The 13,204-nt window shown below is 38.8% G+C and overlaps 1 protein-coding gene across 2 annotated transcripts in view; it reads right to left on the reverse strand.

Annotated features, from left to right (window-relative positions):
* Nucleotides 1-11,144: 11,144 nt before the first annotated feature.
* Nucleotides 11,145-13,204, reverse strand: part of LOC124719001 (F-box/LRR-repeat protein 20-like) — a 74,775-nt gene continuing 72,715 nt past the window's right edge. Inside the window, exon 8 of one of the 2 annotated variants that reach the window (XM_047244671.1) lies at nt 11,145-11,449. The gene's annotated coding sequence lies outside the window, so the exon portion shown is untranslated. Of the gene's footprint in view, nt 11,450-11,995; nt 12,042-13,204 lie in introns of those variants that run through there. The other variant, XM_047244672.1, reaches the window with a different exon arrangement.

Consider the following 13,204-nt stretch of genomic DNA (forward strand, 5'->3'; position numbering starts at 1 on the left):
GTGTGTTGTTAGTTGATACTGGCTTGTTTATTATAAAACTGACTTGATGAGCATAACAATGCATATTTTATGTACAGGGATAAAAAAAATCTGATATCCCACTAGAGGAACCAGCCATAATGGATGCTTAAACCTAAGTCCGTTTTTGGGGAAATTAAAAATTGGAAAGTCCAGGATGGAATAACAACAATATGGAAAGAATAGACTGCTGCTATTCACCACACAGAGGATACTTGGAGTCACAGTCTGTTTTAGGGAGTTTTATTTACTTTATGCTTCTTTCAATCTGTAAACACAAGCAATGTTAGTGTGTTGTGTTTTGAAAGAGACAGAAAACTCATGAACCCTTGCTATTTGGTTTGTCTCTTATTATGAAACAGAAGACAATGGCCATCTGAAAAAAATTTTGAAATGTCACTGGTTTCATTTCCTATAATATTATTTTGGTATTTCTTCCTGGCATGCCTCAAACTTAATGTGTAAAAATTCACTTTGGATTGTTTTTGTTGTTCCTTTGAAAAAAGTTGCTTTTTCTAAATAAAATTTTAGTACAACATCCAATTGGGTACTAAAAGTAATTAGTCTCCTGAAAACATGTATGTCTGAAGACAGTCCAGTTTCATCATAACCCCTTAAGGTCAGTTCAAAAGAAATGTGAAAACAATATAGTTTATTAAAATATTTAACACTTATCTACAATGCCTAACTTTTCCATAATAACCAGCAATTTTCTTTCCATTTACGCTATCTAGTTGTGCAGATACACGGGCATTTCCAGAAAGTGACAGCCTTAAACAGTTCTGTATGTGTAAAACTGAAGATTTACATTTCTTTAAATGTCTGTGACACTTACTCTGTTCCCTGCACGTTCCCCATCAAACAGCAGACACGGGAAGCAGAATAACGCCTTTCTTAACTTCTTAGCCACATAATGAATCACTATTTTTATAAATATCCCTTTTAATTGTTCTCTTTAACTGTCTCTTTCTAGTGTTAATATTTTGCACAGTTTTAAAATTTCGTAATGGTCTTCCAAGTGTCATTATAGTAAGTCTCTCTGCATCAGAAAGGCAGGAAAACTAATTTTAAATCATTCACACTATTCACTTCCACTCACACTCTACAATACTGACACAGTACTCAAATCCAGAATCTATTGATATAACAAATGCTAAAAAATTATTTGAAACCAAAACAACCACACCAAAATTTATAGCATGTGCAGAAAGTATACGTAACACCCACATTACACTGACATTTCACTTAGTCTAGTCACTTTGCACCATGTGACAATTTCGGCACTAATCTCGATTTACCTTTGACAAAAATATAAAATGAAGTTATGCTGATGAGAAAACATGTCCTCCGAAACTCTATGTTCATAACAAATTTGTTTCTGAACCAACATATGTATGACTGCTGACGAAATGCCACTGTTGATAATGTTAAGGGTGGACAGTAAGGTGTAACCTAGCAGCATGGAGAGTAGGTGTCATTATGCAAAGTGAGAAAGCAGGAATGAAATAATCTCTGAAGATATTTCCTGTTACAGGGGTTGCAGGCATGATGCTGCAACACCTGCTGACAGACACAAGTGAGGTTTTCACCTGCTGCTACCGACAGCTGCTCGCTCGTCCCTGCTGAAACTACACTGTGGCGGGCAGTCCACTAGGGACTTGCAATAGGAAAGTAACACCCACATTTCATTCGAAGCCAGCAGTGTTTATCAGTCCATTGGGCATTAATATGTCAACCACCCAGAGACAATTAATTTTAACATATTTTACAGGATATGCTATGTACTTTAATGTAAAAGATTAGAAAAAGGTGGAAATGGGTGTAAAATTACTTGGAGTTGTGCAACATTGGAACTGCTAAAAGAAGCTTCAATGGCTTAAAGGACACAAGGGCAATTGTATTCTGGGAAACACGCATAATCTGCAATAGCCAGGCACATTCTGGGGCTAGAGAAACATGAATTTGGTTCTAAAATATTTATGTTTTATTAAAGTCCAATCATTACTATGTTAGAATGGACCACAATGCTACAGAAATTAAAAAACACGCATATACACACAAAATTAACAGATAAGAAGGCAGCCTGAAACTGGACAAGTCACAGGACTTAGGGCGAATACAGACTACTCAGACGAGACTTGGAAACACGTGGGCTTACATCATAACGCGCGTGATATAAAAATCCAACACAGGGTTTTCTGCGTTTATGTTTATATTGAGCTGAAGTGACGTGGGAGTGCGTTGGATGATGCAATCTGACACTACACGCCTTATGACACGTGGGAAGAATATCTAAAGTTCTAGATTTTTGTCAGTCGTGGGAAGGCGTGATTTTTGTCAGTCGTGGGAAGGCGTCAGAAGTGTGAAGTGGTTTCTCCTCTACCGTTTGCAGTTATTATTTGAAGATGGAGGAGATGTTGATTGAATATTTTCGGTCAAATCCGGTGCTGTATGACCCTACAAACCGGGAATATCATAACCAACATTCAAGGAAAGAGGCTTGGGACGAAATAGGAGAAAAACTCGGATTTACAGGTTAGTGAAAACAGTTACTTTTTCCACATTTTTTATTAGTTTTTCTTTTTTACAATTTATAATAGTTCAATAGGCGTTATATTTTATATTGATAGGAAAAAAGTATCAATCCATAACAAGTAAAACCAGATATGAATATAAAAGATATCTATTATATAAACTGGATTATATGAATTTTAATTAAAAATAACACCCAATTGCACTTAAAATGGTCTGTTATAACGAATGCACGTATTAAGTAAATAATACTGGACTTGTCATGGAGCAACTCTACCCTTTCTAATGGAGTGCCATTGCCAAGGACAACTTGCTGAACCATAATAAGAAACGAAGTACTTTTTGAACTTATCTCTGGTGATGGCCACTTCTCTCATGAAATTTCTACGAATGGGCTCGAGGTTGGCTACACCATGAATGTGTTCACTTTCCATTCTGATTTGTTCCTCGAAAGGGGAAATATTTGTTGATGTATTCCGAAGCATGATGTGTAGACAGGTGGAAGCTAAAACTATTAGACTGACAATTTCTGGTTTAGTTTCAATAGGCTTTAGAAATATTCTCCAGCGCCCGGCTAGAATTCCGAACGCATTTTCTACAGTCCGTCGAGCTCTTGAATGACGGTAGTTGTATACCTTCTCTTCGTCACTTGTAATGGCTGCTTTGCTATATGGATGCATCAAATAGGCTTTAAGAGGGAAGGTTTCATCTGCAATAATTACATAAGGAAGCTCCATTGCTGGTAGTAGCTCTTTGTCTTTTGGAACGGCGTATTTGTTGCTTTCAAATCTTTTCCCCATCTCAGATCGGTCAACAGTTCCTCCATTGCTATTTTTGCCGTAAGCTCCAACGTCAACAAGTGTGAATTTGTAATTTGCAGCTACCAAAGCCAATAAAACAATGGCATATATTCCTTTGTAGTTATAGTACAATGAACCAGCACCAGCTGGACATCGGATTTGAACGTGCTTGCTGTCCAAAGCTCCTATGCAGTGTGGATAATTCCACTTCTCATCATAATCCTTGGCTATCTGTTCCCATTCATCTTTGTTTGGTTCTGGCATGTAAATCGGTCGTAGAGTTTTCCAAATTACCTCACAACACTCTAACTATTTCTCCAATAGTTGAAAATCCAATCCGAAAAGAAAAACCCAATGTTCTGTAAGAATTGCCAGTCACCAAGTACCTGTGAACCGTGAAAAAAGCCCACTTATTGAATTATTAATCTTCACGTTGTCCTTTGGCGATTAAGCGACCTTTGTCTTTTGAGCGCCAAAGGAGAATAAATGAATAATTAATAGATAACTACGGTGCATTTAAAATTACTTGCGACTTTTGACAGTTCGGTACGGAGCGAGTGGAGGGGAGTGTTGTTGCCAACGCGTGCCAGCAGGCGGCAATATCTCCACGTCTAAAAGGAGCTGGCCGCCACATAAACATTCTTTAGCGGTAATGAAACGACAATAATGAACAGAGAACGTTCTTTGGCGGCAAAGAAACAATTGTGGTAGTATTTACCTACGGCCTGGCGACAGGAATGCCTTACAGGCTGACACCAGTGGCGGCTCGGGGGAAAGCCTGGCTCGCCATTGGTGTTGCCTTGGCAACAGAGTCACGTCACCTCCGGCAAGCTGAACGTCAAAATTCGCAACTAATTTTAAACGCACTATAAAGACTAGCCTAGAATTGTAAACTAATTTCTCTGTTCTAGGTAATGAATGTAAAGACAACTGGAATAAACTGCGGAATGCATACATCCAGGCTAAACACCGTAGAGCCACAAAATCAGGTCAGGCAGCAAAGAGTTTGAGCAAATGGAAATTTGAAGATAAAATGGCTTTTTTGAATCCAACTCTCGTAACAAGAAAAACTTGAGGAAATGTAGAAGACAGCCCCAATAATGAAGATTATAAAGGGAACACGAGAAGAAACTGGCTTATGTCCGATTGATGAAACAGACTCACAAGTGGCCTCATCAGAAAGTTCCCAATCCAATCCACCAAGAAACGATACTGAAAAGTGCAGTCCCTACAATGGTGGAGGCCATCGACAATCCCACTGCTAATGTATCAGATTCTCCAACAACTTTTACTCAACCTTCAGCGAAGCCCGTAAGGCCTTATGTTGGGGAAAAAAAAAACATTTGACATCATCCGTACAAGAAATGGTTAAAATAATGGAAGACAACCAACGCTTCCGCTCTCAAGTACTTCTTCAAAGTGCACACGCTGCATCAAGTGACAACGTGGACGATGAATGCGAACTTTTTTTCCTCAGCATGGCAAATGTGAAAAAATTGCGTCCTGATGAGCAAATTAGAGCGAGCAACACTGTTTTGGGGGCAGCGTTGCAAGCAGCACGTGGGAGCTTATTTCAGGTGAACCCTGGTTACCACAATACTCTTAATACAAATCCATCATCATTCTATCAATCCTCCTCAACACCATCTCCTCAACGATCTGAACACAGCTTGGACTGCTCAACGGACTCAATGTTGTCCTACACTTGGCAAGAGAAACAGCAAGAAAACTTTTGTAATTTGTAATTACCTTTCTGATGTATAATAAAACACACTTTGTGAAAAGAAAATCAATAAAAATTCCAAAATGTCTCTGTGATAATTTTTTCCCTCCCAGATATTTAACACAATAAAGTATTAGCACTTACCTCAAGCAAACTGCAAGTCGTATCTCTGCCGGAATGCTTTCCCTGAGTTGAGTGGAGCGTTTTTCTATTATCGGACCAACCAAGCTCAGGAGATGGTAGAATTCAGTTTCTGTCACTCTGTAATACCACTTACACCGCTCTTCGGAAGAGCAAATGGATGCAATACACAGAGCAGCCATTTCTTCTTCTTCTTCTTCCAGCATGTCAACAACACACAGTACATTCATGGTTGCAGGTTCAAAGCAAAACTGTCGGAAAATACAATGCAGACGAAGTAGTTGTTTCATGCTGCTATAAGTCAGGCCAATGTGAACACAGCTTCATGTCTGACGTGGTCCCACGCTGTCTGACGTGACGTGGGAACACATCACATCAGAGTAGTCTGAGTTCACCTTTAGTGCTAAATAAAGCAAACAACACAAATTATTCTCCATTACAAGCTCCATAACACACTGGCATGACTCTGTGATCTTTGGCAGTAGTTGGGTGACATCACGAAAAGGGGTGGAAATAACTTTTTGAAACACCTATGCAGTGGAGCAGGTAAGTGTACCAGTTATCAATGCCCACCCGTTTACCCTGATGGAGCCTCATTTGTGAATGACTGGCAAAAAGGTATTTCTTGTAATCGAATAGAGCCTTGAATATAACAGTAACTTGGAAATGTCATCATAGCCTAGTGATTCAGTTCTTTAGCTGTTAAGATGATGATTGTGGATTCAGGTACTATGGGGTGCCATCAATTTTTTTCATTGTAATGGCTGAGATACATATTTTCTTTTAATTAATTGTTCTGAATATATGTTTTTCCTCATTTCTAGTGCTTTGCCACACCATTTTATTAATTTCTTATTTACTCTAATCTTTTCTTCTGTTTATTCTTTTTCATATGGAATCTTTGCCCTTGTGATTTTAATCTTTTTACTTATAATATTTATATGTTTAAAAATACTAATTCGTCAACTAAAAAACAAAATATGAAATAATATTTTTATATTGGCTTTGAATTGGTAACAAATATATGTTTTCCAATACACTGTACATTTTTTTGGCTGGTAATCATCGCACAAATATATAAAACATAAATACTTCCCGCACCATAGTCAGAATATAAACATTATCTTACCTCAATCACATTTTTGCTTTATAAATTCAAAGAAAAGCACACTTCATTAACTTTAGAAAATACTGTATTTTCATTACATAATGTTGATCTACACCAGGCACACCGTACCATATTACTAACTGCTCGTGCGTGGTCTGATGCACACAAAGCAAAAACCAGCAACAGTGAGTCACCTTCTCCCTCCCAAACTGTATCACAATTCTCTGACGATCACTCTATGTATGAAGATGTGTATCTGACTCACCCAGGTCAACTGACCTCAAATCTAGTGGGAACATGTAGGAAATTAATGAGAAAGATGCATGCACCTGGAGTCACCTCTGACCTATCTCCCTAAATTCTGAGAATTGGATGAGCAACCATAAGTCACGCCATAACACTGACGAACACAAGAGCTGTCTGAATAGAACTCTGGAAATAGTGTGGTGTTGCAACAGACATTTACAAAACTGTGTTACATGACTGGTTGAGATAGGCGTGCGATGCTGCTGCAGTCAGGCCACTGCAAATGTCAGTGATCTTGTTGTTGTTGTTGTGGTCTTCAGTCCTGAGACTGGTATGATGCAGCCGATCCCTTCATCTAGTCAAGTTGTGCCACAAACTCCTCTTCTCCCCAGTTCTATTCAATACCTCCTCATTAGTTATGTGATCTGCCCATCTAATCTTCAGTATTCTTCTGTAGCACCACATTTCGAAAGCTTCTATTCACTTCTTGTCTAAACTATTTATCGTCCATGTTTCATGTCCATACATGGCTACACTCCATACAAATACTTTCAGAAACGACTTCCTGACACTTTAAGTGTCTCATTTCCTAATCTAATTCCCTCAGCATCACCCGACTTAATTCGACTACATTCCATTATCCTCATTTTGCTTTTGTTGATGTTCATCTTACATCCTCCTTTCCATTCCGTTCAACTGCTCTTCCAAGGCCTTTGCTGTCTCTGACAGAATTACAATGTCATCGGCGAACCTCAAAGTTTTTATTTCTTCTCCATGGATTTTAATGCCTACTCCGAACTTTTCTTTTGTTTCCTTTACTGCTTGCTCAATATACAGATTGAATAACATCGGGGAGAGGCTACAACCCTGTCTCACTCCCTTCCCAACCACTGCTTCCCTTTCATGTCCCTTGACTCTTATAACTGCCATTTGCTTTCTGTACAAATTGTAAATAGCCATTCGCTCCCTTTATTTTACCACTGCCACCTTCAGAATTTGAAAGAGAGTATTCCAGTCAACATTGTCAAAAGCTTTCTCTAAGTCTACAAATGCTAGAAACGTAGGTTTGCCTTTCCTGAATCTTTCTTCTAAGGTAAGTCGTAGGGTCAGTATTGCCCCACGTGTTCCAATATTTCTACTGAATCCAAATTGATCTTCCCCGAGGTTGGCTTCTACCAGTTTTTCCATTCGTCTGTAAAGAATTTGCGTTAGGATTTTGCAGCTGTGACTTATTAAACTGATAGTTCAGTAATTTTCACATCTGTCAACACCTGCTTTCTTTGGGATTGGAATTATTATATTCTTCTTGAAGTCCGAGAGAATTTCACCTGTCTTATACATCTTGCTCACCAGATGGTAGAGTTTTGTCAGGGCTGGCTCTCCCAAGGCTATCAGTAGTTCTAATGGAATGTTGTCTACTCCCGGGGCCTTGTTTCGACTTACGTCTTTCAGTGCTCTGTCAAACTCTTCACGCAGTATCATATCTCCCATTTCATCTTCATCTACATCCTCTTCCATTTCCATAATATTGTCCTCAAGAACATCGCACTTGTATAGACCCTCTATATACTCCTTCCACCTTTATGCTTTCCCTTCTTTGCTTAGAACTGGGTTACCATCTGAGCTCTTGATATTCATACAAGTGGTTCTCTTTTCTCCAAAGGTCTCTTTAATTTTTCTGTAGGCAGTGTCTATCTTACCCCTCATGAGATAAGCCTCTACATCCTTACATTTGTCCTCTAGCCATCCCTGCTTAGCCATTTTGCACTTCCTGTCGATCTCATTTTTTAGACGTTTGTATTCCGTTTTGCCTGCTTCATTTACTGCATTTTTATATTTTCTCCTTTCATCAATTAAGTTCAATATTTCTCCCGTTTCTCAAGGATTTCTAGTAGCCCTCGTCTTTTTACCTACTTTATCCTCTGCTACATTCACTATTTCATCTCTCAAAGCTACCCATTCTTCTTCTACTGTATTTCTTTCCCTCATTCCTGTCAATTGTTCCCTTATGCCTGAAACTCTGTACATCATCTGGTTCTTTCAGTTTATCCAGGTCCCATCTCCTTAAATTCACACCTTTTTGCAGTTTCTTCAGTTTTAATCTACAGTTCATAACCAATAGATTGTGGTCAGAGTCCACATCTGCCCCTGGAAATGTTTTACAATTTAAAACCTGGTTCCTGAATCTGTGTCTTACCATTATATAATCTATCTGAAACCTGCCAGTATTTCCGTGCGTCTTCCATGTATACAACCCTCTTTTATTATTCTTGAACCAAGTGTTAGCTATGATTAAGTTGTGCTCTGTGCAAAATTCTACCAGGCGGCTTCCTCTTTCATTTCTTCCCCCAATCCATATTCACCTACTACGTTACCTTCTCTCCCTTTTCCTAGTACCGAATTCCAGTCACCCATGACTATTAAATTTTTGTCTCCCTTCACTATCTGAATAATTTCTTTTAACTCATCATAGATTTCTTCAATTTCTTCATCATCTGCAGAGCTAGTTGGCGTATAAACTTGTACTACTGTAGTAGGCGTGGGCGCCATATCTATCTTGGCCACAATAATGCGTTCACTGTGCTTGGAATGTAGTTGAATTAAGTTGGGTGATGTTGAGGGTATTAGATTAGGAAATGAGACACTTAAAGTAGTAAAGGAGTTTTGCTATTTGGGGAGCAAAATAACTGATGATGGTCGAAGTAGAGAGGATATAAAATGTAGACTGGCAATGGCAAGGAAAGCGTTTCTGAAGAAGAGAAATTTGCTAACATCGAGTATAGATTTAAGTGTCAGGAAGTCGTTTCTGGAAGTATTTGTATGGAGTGTAGCCATGTATGGGAGTAAAACATGGACGATAAATAGTTTGGACAAGAAAAAAATAGAAGCTCCCGAAATGTGGTTCTGCAGAAGAATGCTGAAGATTAGATGGGTAGATCACATAACTAATGAGGAGATATTGAATAGAATTAGTGAGAAGAGAAATTTGTGGCACACCTTGACTAGAAGAAGGGATCGGTTGGTAGGACAAGTTCTGAGGCATCAAGAAGGGATCACCAATTTAGTACTGGAGAGCAACGTGGAGGGTAAAAATCGTAGAGGGAGACCAAGAGATGAATACACTAAGCAGATTCAGAAGGATGTAGGTTGCAGTAGGTACTGGGCGATGAAGAAGCTTGCACAGGATACAGTAGCATGGAGAGCTGCGTCAAACCAGTCTCAGGACTGAAGACGACAACAACAACATGCTGTTTGTAATAGCTTACCCGCACTCCTATTTTTTTATTCATTATTAAACCTACTCCTGCATTACCCCTATTTGATTTTGTATTTACAACCCTGTATTCACCTGACCAAAAGTCTTGTTCCTCCTGCCACTGAACTTCACTAATTCCCATTATATCTAACTTTAACCTATCCATTTCCCTTTTTAAATTTTCTAACCTACCTGTCTGATTGAGGGATTTGACATTCCATGCTCCGATCCATAGAACGCCAGTTTTCTTTCTCCTGAGAACGACGTCCTCCTGGGTAGCCCCACCCGGAGATCCGAATGGGGGACTATTTTACCTCCGGAATATTTTACCCAAGAGGATGCCATCATCATTTAATCATACAGTAAAGCTGTACGCCCTAGGCAAAAATTACGGCTGTAGTTTCCCCTTGCTTTCAGCCGTTCGCAGCACCACAACAGCAAGGCCGTTTTGGTTAGCGTTACAAGGCCAGGTCAGTCAGTCATCCAGACTGTTGCCCCTGCAACTACTGAAAAGGCTGCTGCCCCTCTTCAGGAACCACACGTTTGTCTGGCCTCTCAACAGATACCCCTCCGTTGTGGTTGCACCTACTATCTGTATCGTTGAGGCACGCAAGCCTCCCCACCAACGGCAAGGTCCATGGTTCATAGGGGGAGTGATCTTCTTATGTCAACTATATTATACCTCTCTCATTATGTTGTGTGATTTATATGAATCTTTTGTCCATACAAATCAGGTTTATGCCCTTGGTACCAAAACCATTATGATTTGTAACACATGCTAACAAAATTGTGAAAGGAGGATAACAGTTTAATATTCTTGATTTGTCAGAAAAGGCCTTTTCCTTTACATTTGACTCATAACAGATGGGTCTTTCTCAACTTAAGCCTGAAACCTGTTTCCCCTCCATTTTTTTCAAGCTCTCCTTAACTAACCCTTGTTTCCTCCATGGTCGCAGCAACTGTCTAAGTTAACATAGCATGTTAGTGGAGTTGATGTGACTATCAATACTTTCTTCCCCTGATGATTTATGGAAGAAGGAGCCAAGTTTGGAATCATGGTGTAATGGGGCACAACCTGTGAGGTTCATGTAGTTTCTGATAAAGACTACTGTCTTAGGAAAATGATTAATAACATCCAATTTTCTTTTCATTACTCCTTTGAGTTTGGATGCTGTGGTAAAAGCAATAACAGTTAATGATTTCCAATGAAAATCTTAAAAAATTTGGCAAGTTTTTTAAATAATGTCTGTGTTCCCATTTATTTCTCTACAAAAAGTAACAAAATTGCTGACTGAACAGTCTTCTTGCTCTGATCATTTCCATTAAGTGTTATTAGGTAAGTTCACAACAATACTTTCAATAGCAAGGGAAATGCCAACAATGATGAAAATACTATAAAAATGGTAAAAATATTAAAAATATGAAAGTTCCTTGTCGAAAGCTGCATAACACATATCAAATAATTATGGAAGACCCGTGTATAACTGACTACTACAAGAAAATTCCACAAACTTTTTCTTCAGAACTCTCTGTCGGTAACCTTTTCCCACAAAGTCCTGTTATGATCAAGTGCACTTGCAAGCACCCATCAGTTTCTGTTCCTTACTTGAATACAAGTGCATGACCTAGAAAGAAACAAAGCACACTGAAAATTGTAACTACAGGAACAATTTATTCCTTTAAATATCCAAGAAAGAATGCAACAAGTTGTATACACCTTACTTATTATTACTGCCACATATAATCAATTACTACTACTATTACTAATACTACTATTTGATATCGTAATAAAGCACTGGAAAGTCAGCCTATGACAGATACTGCCTGAGCAGTTAAGCAGAGAGCAGGAGGTGTGCCGTCACATTCTGAGGACTATTAGGTATTCATTAGATTTTTCATTACTACTACTATTACCAATACTACTATCTGATATAGTAATAAAGCACTGGAAAGTCGGCCTATGACAGATATTGCCTGAGCAGTTAAGCAGCGAGCAAGAGGTGTGCCGTCACATTCTGAGGACTATTAGGTATGCGTTAGATTTTTCAGAAGGATTGTTTTCAGTTATGATGGCCAGATCACACAGTCCTTAAGACGAATAGACAAGTGAACTTATCAATCTTATCCTGTCATTTTCTGTACAAACGTTGAAAATCAATGTTATCAAGTTTCCTGTTTACTGGATTCATAATTCTTGGTATAATGTCAGCATATGCACTGAAATGACAATACACTGACTCATTAATCAAATAATGTTTCAAAATTAATATATAATCCAAGGGTTCATGATTAAAAAACAATTTGCTTTTCAATATCTGAGGGGGGAAAAGAATGTTACCAGTGCATTTCACAAGAGAATTGTACCTACACACGCTCTTGTGTATAATGTGTTTGTAACAGTGAGTCATTACAAATTGATAATAGGTATGTAGTACACAACGAAGTGTAATTTTTCTGCCCTGTTTATTTGGATATGAGACAACATTTGATTAAGTGGCTGTTCTTGAGTAACAAACAGAGTAAATAAAGAATACATTCACGTCCTGAAAATGAATCTTCAGTGCCCACAGTTCAGTAGCACTGTTTTGTTGCTCAGTGACCAGAGAGAGTTGGCCTATGACAGATATTGCCTGAGCAGTTAAGCAGCTAGCAGGAGGTGTGCCATCACATTCAAAAACAAATGTGATGGTGGAAGTGCATAGGCTTCCATGGTCAGGGTCAGTTTGAATAAAACACTTCTGGGCATTAGGCCACATCATTCTGAAATACTAGACACAACTATGAAACTGATGTTTCGACCACCTTTGCAGTGGTCTTCTATAGGGCGACTAAACTTACTTTAGTCATCCTTAACAGTATTGCTACAAAACAGTACGGATATCAGTTTCAAAATTACTTTTATTTCAAAATTAAATGCCCCAAGAGTTTTAGTCAAAATGTGGGTGCGTAATAATCAACAAGTTTGTCGTATTCAATCCAGTGCTTTTCTACACCTACGTCTATACCCTGCAAACCACCACAAAGTGCTTGGCAGAGGATACATTCCATTGTGCCAGTTATTAGGGTTTCTTCTTGTTCCGTTCACATATGGAGCAAGGGAAGTATGATTGACTGAATGCCTCTGTGTGTGCTGTAATTTTTCTACTCTTGTCCCCACAATCCCCATGTGAGACCTGTGCAGGGGGTTGTGTCGTCATCTAAAGCCAGTTCTTGAAACTTTGTTAGTAAACTTTCTTGGGATAGTTAACGCATATCTTGAAGAATCTGCCAGTTCAATTCTTTCAACATCGCAATGACACTCTCCCACAGGTCAAATGAACCTGTGACCATTTATGTTGCACTTCTCTTTATATGCTCAATATCCCCCAGGTCTCACACAC

This window comes from Schistocerca piceifrons, chromosome 10 (assembly GCF_021461385.2).
Source record: "Schistocerca piceifrons isolate TAMUIC-IGC-003096 chromosome 10, iqSchPice1.1, whole genome shotgun sequence".
NCBI lineage: Eukaryota > Metazoa > Arthropoda > Insecta > Orthoptera > Acrididae > Schistocerca > Schistocerca piceifrons.